This window comes from Daucus carota, chromosome 6 (genome assembly GCF_001625215.2).
Source record: "Daucus carota subsp. sativus chromosome 6, DH1 v3.0, whole genome shotgun sequence".
Classification (NCBI taxonomy): Eukaryota; Viridiplantae; Streptophyta; class Magnoliopsida; order Apiales; family Apiaceae; genus Daucus; species Daucus carota.
In genome coordinates this window covers 10,096,515-10,105,800 of record NC_030386.2, presented here as the reverse complement: position 1 = coordinate 10,105,800, position 9,286 = coordinate 10,096,515, and positions in this window count along the sequence as shown.

Sequence of the window (9,286 nt, the reverse complement as noted above, 5' to 3'; positions counted from 1 at the left end):
CTACTCGAAGCCTTCGTAAACTCATTGTCGTGATTTGGACCCAAGGATAACTTAAAAATTTTACCAGTTCTTTTTATTTTATTTCTTATTTAGGATTTATATTTATTTTTTTGGTATAATTAATTGTTTGTTGGTCCCATCAGTCAAATAATAAAAAGGACCATTCCTCAGGCAAGAAACCTCTTTCATGACCTATGGCCCGGTGTGTCACTTGGTTAGCATTTCTATAAAAAAAGGAGTAGGGTTTGTTTTTCGATAGGGAAAGAGACAGGGGAGTTGGCTGTAATTGATACACCTTTTTCGGAGAGACGATATTGATTTATTCGAGACTTAGGTTAGAATTTTTATTGAATCATCGTGGTTCTAGTCTGAATCTGATGTTTTAATCGATTCATAGGGTCTTAACAAGAGAATTCCTATCAATAAATAAAGAAAACAACAAATAAAAGCTAGATTATATACAAAAAAATAAAGAAAAAATAGGGAAAAAGAGGATTCAATGGGCCTATTTCTCTATTCAGATTATTCCAATGTTTTAATTTATGACTCTTTTTTTTTTGTCGAACAAAAAAACTTTTCTTCAAACCGATCATATACTTTATTGAGATAGGTGGGACTCCCCCTCCGAGAGCGGAATCTTTTTAAAAATGGGAGCGTATGGGTTGATTCGGATTAATATGCCCGTAGCTTTCTTCTGTCACTTCTTTCAGATCAATGAAGTTGAAAAAGTAATAGAGTAAAGATCAGCCTCATGAAAACCTTATATTCCCTGAGGAGGTTCTTCCCCGTGGAAACGCTCTTTAATGGAACTTTAGCTTTAGCTGTTCGTGACCAACATTTTCATTCTCAAGATTCAAGGCTATTCCTTTGACGCCGCTGGCAAATTCAACCATTTCACCAGCTTGAATCTCGTTCAATCCATAAACACGTGCAATCCCATCTCCAACTGAGGAGAGCCCGAGGTGAAGAAATAAGGAGATCCTTCTATATCGAAATCTCAGTTGAAAAAATAATAGGAAAATTCCGGGAAGTAATGAGCCCCCCAATATTTGGGGGACTCATTACTTCAACTAGTCCCCATGTTCCTCGAACGGATCTCTTAATTGTTGAGAAGGTTGCCGGAAGCTGCTCCCGAACGATTCAATCTCATATGAGGTAGCAGGTCGAACTGATCGGATTAACCAACCAAAATTAGCTTCAGTCATTATGTATTGAACCGAAGCAAAAGCGTATGTGCTCTCAAAGGCCTTCTCCTTGGGTCAAGTAAGGGGTCATTTGGCAAATCTGAATTAAAAATATCTGATTCGTTATCCTATCTGAATGAGCTGAGCGGGTAAGTTATCTGAATTCAGAATCAATAATATCATTTGACAAATAAATTTTGAAATATCTGAATGAAATCAATTTACAATAGTACTCCCTCTGTCCCAGTTGATTGTATACGTTTCTTTTTCATTGCTCGACACGCTTTTTGAGGCTCTTATAAAACATACTTCTACAACTTATTTTTAAGATTTTATTTTTTTGTATTAAAGTATAAATGTTATACTTTTATACAAAAAAATAATCTTAAAAATAATTTATAGAACTATACTATATTGAAGCATTAAAATCCGTGCCGCGCCTCTGTCCCCCAATGTATACTATTGACTGGGACGGAGGGAGTATTAAAAAATAAATTTGTTTAACATAAAATATTTTTATAATTTTATAATGTTATATTTAAATAGAACATCATATAATTTAATAATATTATGTTTAATAATATTTTTATAATGTAATAATATCATTTTTTAATGAGCTTTGAGCCAAAAAAATTTAACTCCACTAAATTAACATTCGATATTGTAATATTATAACCATATGAGACTTCGAAATTTTATACATAATTTCACATCTTAATTTTTTTTGATATGAGCTTATTATAAATATAAAATATTCTTTCACAAGCATACATTATTATGAATATTCAAAAATAATTTTGGTTGCAGATTAGACTAGTTACTTGTGCGCAAACAATGTGCTGAATCGCTGGGTTATAAACTCAGCACGGAATCGCTCAGCAGTAACTTATCCATTATGCTCTCCTAAAGTTCAGTGACAAATAAGCTGAATGGCTGATGCGGTCAGCAGATTAATCATTAAGCATTAATCAGAAGTAAACAAATGAGCCCTAAGTCCTTCCTACTCCATCTATTGGTGCTTCCCTTTGGCGGGGTTCTATTCTGCAATTCATTCTAATTAGTCTTGGTGGGGAAAGAAAGCAGAGCAAAAATCCTGCTTTTGAAGAGGCTTGCTGCAAACGGAATTTTGAAGAGGCTTGCTGCAAACGGAATTTTGCTCTGCTTTCTTTCCCCACCAAGACTAATTAGAATGAATTGCACAATAGAAACCCGCCAAAGGGAAGCACCAATACATGGAGTAGGAAGGACTTACTTGACCCAAGGAGAACGCCTTTGAGAGCCTATACCCATAGCGAATTTACTCTTATCAATGTCCGATTTCGAGAGAAAAGGCATTCGAAGCACTTGTGAAGGAAATTGGCGATATCTCTTCATCAACAAAAGGGTCCACACCCTCCCATCAGTTTACTATGAAGAGAAAAAGAAAAAGAATCGAACTGCCTACTCATTATTCGGAGGTGAATCATAGAACACTAAAAGCTGTGGTATCTTATGGACCTAACATAGGTCACATCCCTCACGACATAAGATTGAAAGATCCTAACCTTCTTCTTTGGAGCGGAAACAGATGTGGCCAAAACGTCTTTTCTCGCTGGTCGAACCTATTTCAATTCCTCTTCTTTCAGTCGATCGGTCAATAAGGTCTTCATTCAAGTTTTTTCTTATGTAGTGAAAATGCCTTACAATCCGGTGGGGTTTCGGTCAGGTCTATTGATAGAGATTAATCGTTTTTTCCCAGATGCGTTGACATTCCCCTTTTTTTGATTCTAGTTATTGATACGGTACCAAATAACGAAGATTGGAGATAAAATTAAATATTTTTTACTAATACTTTGCCCCTTTTTTCTGTTTTTTCCTTAAAGGGAGGAAAGAGAAAAAAGAAAGGGTGTATTCAACAGTTTCGAGACTTGGGTTCAAGTTTGAATTTAATAAATTATTAAATTCAAAAATTAACTAGGGATGGAGGTAGAATAAACAGGGTCGTCTTTTTTGGAAAAAAAATGAGAAAAGATAATAGATCCTCCATTTTTTTATACCAAATGTTTTGACACCAATAAATGAAGTGCTTTCTAATCATAAAAATCCAAAGATTTTATTATGAATTCTATTCATAAAGATAAAGAAATTAAAATCAGCATGTCTGCTACGTGGGGTTTAATCCCTTAGATGTCCTTTCATGGATTCTCGAACCTCCGACAGACAGAATCTCCATGCATGCGTTCTTTCTCTCCTCCCCTCGGCCATACATCTCTTTTGTTCCCCTTTTTTTCCTTTTTTGTTAGGGGAGATATTGTTTCCAGGTTGGATTTTTTAGATCAAATCAAATAGGACTAGTTGGGTAGATATAGGTGGTGAAATATAACCTTTGCATCGATGTTTAGCAGGGCGGGTCGCTTGAGTGTCAAAACCAAGCGGTGGTTGTTTTTCCTTGGCTTTGCTCATGATCAAGTTACAACCCAAGATCTATGACCATATTATGTTAACTGTTCGTATTTCGTTCATTCCATCGGTATGCTCTCAGGTACCTGTAATTGTGATCCGTTTGCCAGAACCAAGGGGTCTTTCTGTGGAAACACTTTTACACGAATTTTCAAGTGGATGAGATCGGTCGAGTGGTCTCAGTTGGAGATGTGATTGCACGTGTTTTTGGATTGAACGAGATTCAAGCTGGTGTAGTAGTATAGATTAGTTAGATTCGTAAAACAGAAGAAGAGCCTATAGGTATGTCTGCTGGCTTTACCCTTTTTAAATCAAAGTATGTATGTACGAAATCCGCAACTAATTGATCCATACCAAACATACCTACTTTTTTTCTTCCAGTTCTTCTTAGACCGGCAACTCGTATCCCGAAGATACAAGTAAGCGCAACGAAAAGACCCGAAAATAACGAATAATGAAACAATTCATATATTGACATTTCCTGCTAATTTACAAATTTCGTGCCTAAGGGCATATCGGTTGAAGTAGATTCTTCTTTTTGATCAATCAAAACCCCTTCCCAAACTGTACAAGCTGTAATGCCTCCCAGACAATAAAATATGTTGACGACTATTATCTAAAAATAATCAAGTTATTAATGACTGGACGAACCCAAGAAATAACCCCTCACGTGCGAAATTATAGAAGATCTCCCTCGACCAGGTAATCACTATTTTATATGCATCAACAAAAGCCGTAGCAATGAAGCTTGATCGTCGGTCGAGTGACTTTCCACCAAAGGCTAAAGTAAACCCCTATTGTCTTGGAATTAGGCGCCCATCTTTTGACTGTTGTCGGCTAATCTCTTCAATGTTCGATTATACTCTATGTTATTTGGTCTACGTACCGGAACTGATAACATTCGAGATTATGCAGGATTATATACGAAAGATCCTTTTTTGGCTCTCTCTTTAGATGACCCCCCCCCCCCCGAATTGTTCGCAATAAAATTCAATATAAGTCCCTAAAATAAAATGAAAATAAAGAAAACAAAAAAATTAGAGGGGGGGTCACACTTTTTGTTCTTGAATTTGAATGAAAAAAAATTAAATGAAGGCTACCTTTCTTAGATGAAACCAGGATGTGCCGGAGAACAACAAAAGAATCGTATATAGATGTAGGAGGATCTATTTGGGAAGTAAGAAGCCCCTTTGACATCTCTTCATCTGCAAATAATTCTCGATGTGAAAACACAGAGACAGAGGACTGATCTTTGAATAGGACATAGAGTGGATCTGCAGGGTCCCAAATGAATTGGCTTATTCGAAAAAAGCCAGTTGAGACTTAATTCTATCTTCATAGATTTCTCGAGATATTTTCTTACGAAGTTTTGTTATAGCATCTATAACTGCTTCCGGTTTTGGTGCTCGTTAAGCCTCGCAACCCTTTCCTTTGTATCGGACCTTTCCCGCTTTCCTTACTTGGCTATACTTCATATGGCCTGTTTTAGACGGCAGAACGGGGAGAGGGGGAGGGAGAAGCAGGGCTCGAAGAAGAAGCCGAGCCGTGCAAAAGGGCGCGAGGATATAGCAAGTAAGCAGCAATTGATCAACGCGAGTGAACTGTGCTTAGACGCTTCGTAAAACCGCACCGATCTACTTTTTTCAACTTTGATGCCTTCCGCAAAAAATTTGATGTATTCATGCATATTAATTAATTAATATTACTCGATTGATTAAGAGAGGTTCATTAGGATTCTTATTGGTTGGAACTTCCAGTTATCTTGGGGGAAACTTGATATCTTTATTTCCGTCTCAGCAAATCCTTTTTTTTCCACAAGGGATTGTGATGTCTTTCTATGGGATCGCGGGTCTCTTTATTAGCTCCTATTTATGGTGCACAATTTTGTGGAATGTAGGGGTGGTTATGATCGATTCGATAGAAAAGAAGACCTGCTTCGCCTTAATTGTTATTTGAACAAGTCAAAGTTCTGTCTTGGTCCGAGTGTGGATAGCATTTCTCTTCTGCATGTCCATGGAGTTTTGAAAAATCCAAACATCTCAGAGATAGATAGAGAGGTAGGAATTTATCGAACGAACCGCACTCCTTCGTATACGTCAGGAGTCCATTGATGAGAAGGGGCTGGGGAAAGATTTCTATAATTGATTTCTTCTGTGTAATACTAATCGACAGGGCCTCATTGGTAAGATACTTTCAAAGTTAGAAGAAAGAATAAATTACTCGACTTCCTAGATGACATACTATCCTCAAATAAGAATAAAACCTTAGTATTTTTTTTGTATCTCATCAAAATATCAATTTTTGAAGTTTATTGAAGAAGTTCTATTTACTCAATAAACCTCCCTCTCTTTTGTTTGCCCACTATTCTATTTTAGAATTTATAATAACTTTTAAATAGCCTAAAAGTTCAAGAGTAGGCCCGAACTGCTCCCCCTTTCCATTTAATCACCGACAAAACCTACCTTTCAATTCGACTTAACGAAAGGACTTCAACTTTAGAACAATCAATCGAACGGCGGGTAACGGCTTGTACTCTCTTTTCCGTGTGAATATATAACCTACGGAAAAGTGGGCTAGAATGGACCAACTCTTAAATCTTGGGTGGAAATTTCTTTTACCTATATCTCTCGGCAATTAACAACTTCTTCCCACGTTCTTTCACTGTAAAATCGGTCAAATGCATCCGCCTCTGTCTCTATCTCCACTGCTGGATCGACAAAAGATATTTCAGAGTGAAGCTTTGCCCCGAGAGGCTGTAAAAAAGGTATATCGGCTCAACATTTGGACATATAAAAGAAGTCGTGAACTCCAGAAAGGAGGGAACTCAAAGAAAGATACCTGCGAATGGTACTGTACCACCTAGTAAATTCTGTTCCACTTAATCCCCCCTTTCATGGCCACATAACATTCTGGCTAAGGAATGGGAAATCTTTCTCCTGTTCCATGAATCCAAACTACTGAACTCAATCACTTGCTGCCGTTACTCTTCAGTTTTCTGTTGAGGTCTATCCTGTAGAGGTACTCAAATTGGATCAGTGATCGATTTCTAGGTTTCGTCGTAAACCTAATTAATTACTTCCAATTACGTATATCAATAGTTCAAACCGCACTCAAAGGTAGGGCATTTTTGGAGAATGTTAATAAATTCCAAAACCCATTTCGTCGTCCAATAGCGACAACCGTCTTTTTGATTGGTACCGCAATGGCCCTTTGGTTGGGTATTGGTGCCACATTACCTATTGATAAATCCCTAACTTTAGGTATTTTTTTAATTTTTAAATTCAGCCACTTTACCACCCACTGCTACTAAATCACCACGAAAGGCCCCAAAAATAAGCCCTTATAGGCACATTTGGGGCTAGACAGATACCATGTGCTTCAAGGCGTCATAAACGTTGGATCTGCGCCCAGCAGTTGGGACTGCAACAAGCAACTAAGGAAAATCAACTCGAGACTCGGGGCAAAGCTTCACTCTCACTCTCTGACGTTCTTTTGCAAAGTAGCCCGTTTTTTCTCTCTCTAGCTGCTTTCCAGATTAAGGATTAGCTGCTTTCTCCCGAAGAATGAAAGCCTGTGATAAATTCTTGTACATAGAGTTGTATAATCCTAAGAGCTCAACAGCTTCAAAAGAGAAGGATCCCCTGAATATTGGGTAGCTGTTGTTAAACCGGGTCGAATACTTTATGAAATGGGTGGAGTAACAGAAAATATAGCCAGAAGAGCGATTTCAATAGCATCGTCCAAAATGCCCAGCTGTTCGGGGCAATTGGTTTTCTTTTGTTGTTAAGAGGAGGTGTGCCCAGGTGCACATATAGGATTGTGAGACCACACCACTGGAACAAGGAAGAGGGCCCCTCCCTGATTGAACGAGCTCAGATCAATCTTCCCTGTCTGTGGTTGAGTCAGACAAGAGAAAAGGCGCAATAAGACGACATGGAGGTAAGGGAAGAACTTGTTTCTGTTACAACACGGCGAAAGTATATAGTTCGAATGAAGAGAAAAAAAAAAGAATTTTTAGGCTTTACACCTGGGATTGTAGTTCAATCGGTCAGAGCACCGGTAGTTGTAGATGAAGGAGTATTCTCGGAATCAGTATACGAAGAAGAGGAATACGAAGAAGAAGCCTTGTTGATCTGGTTCTTCACTGAGATGAATACGCAGAGTACGAACATTATAAAGCTTATCTTTCTCGTTGAATCCACCTCTCTCTCTCTAGATATATAAATATATGTGTGTATGTGTATACAGAATTGTGAAATGAGTTGCAGGATTGTGTTAAGAGAGAGGGGATATTTTCTCTTCATCCGGGGGTTCATTTCATGCTCTTCTGTATTTCACTTTTGGCAATATCGGGCATATAATCGATTCTTTGACCGGCTTTTGGTTGAGCCAACTCTATTATCAAAGAAATAAGGAAACGGGCGACGATTTGGCACCAGATATCCGGAGGTGTGGAAAGAGCAGCTGTGAGAAGCAGAAAAACCATCAAAATTTTTTTTTAGTGAACGTGTTACAGCTTACTCCTATTTTTTTTTGTAAAGAAGAAGAAATAAATTCTATTTTCTCAATAAGAATCCTAATGAACCTAAAAAAAGGATAATGGCCCAGCATAAGATGAGCCGGCCACTTTATATCCTCGGGAACCTTATCCGAATGGAACAAGGAAACTTATCCTGCCCCAGTGATCATGGAAGTAGCGAATTGAAATGAGAGTGGCAAGGGTCTTAAACTAAGGCTTTCGCTCCATTCCTTTAGCTTCCCGCGCCGGAGTTTCTTTCTCTGGTATTTGTTTCAGAGGGCTTTGGGCGCCCTTCGAAAAGGAACATCCGCTCTAACAATTCCGTCACCATCTACCAACACGGCCGGGAAGGTTTCAAAAAAGGTCCTTCTTTTTTTCTTTAAGAGGTAAGGTAAAACTTGAGCTGTATTTGACGAGCAGCAGCTTGATCGACATAAAGCTTGTGGATTGCATCCCAAGTTTTGGCCAACCTATGACCGAACAAAAAGGAGTTCGTCACTCTTTTTCACATACGCCGGGAGAAAGGAGCATCCTCAAGATTAGGTATTGCTCCTCCAATGATCGGTGATTTTCAAATCTCGCAGAACAGGATGTGATACGATGAGATAGAATGCAAGGATGAGCCCATCAACTTCCTGGCAAAATGCTTACGGTTAAAAACCACCGACATGTCAAGATCATATACCGTGTATAGGTATACGAACGATAGAAGCTTATCTACAGCTCTTTTTTGACTTACTTATAGCTAGGATTACGAGGCATGGAAGCTTTCTGCTATGCTATTAGATGAGAGTTACTGTAAACACACAACTTCCACCCTGTTGGCTGTAGTTTTAGCTTGTATAATGTGAGAAATTAACAAGAATAAATAATTTTTATGCACAAAACAGGGAAAGAGAATGAACTAAAACAGAGCAGATTTTTATTATTCTTCATTCCAGCACTACAAGCACTACATTGGAAAAAAGCTTTGTTATTAATAGACTAGGAAAGGGAAAAAGAATAACTGAATCGATATTATTCCATTCCAATTCCTTCCCGATACCTCCCAAGGAAAATCTCGAATTGGATCCTAAATTGACGGGTTAGTGTGAGCTTATCCGTGCGGTTATGCACTAGGAATCCATTTTCTGAAAGATCCTGG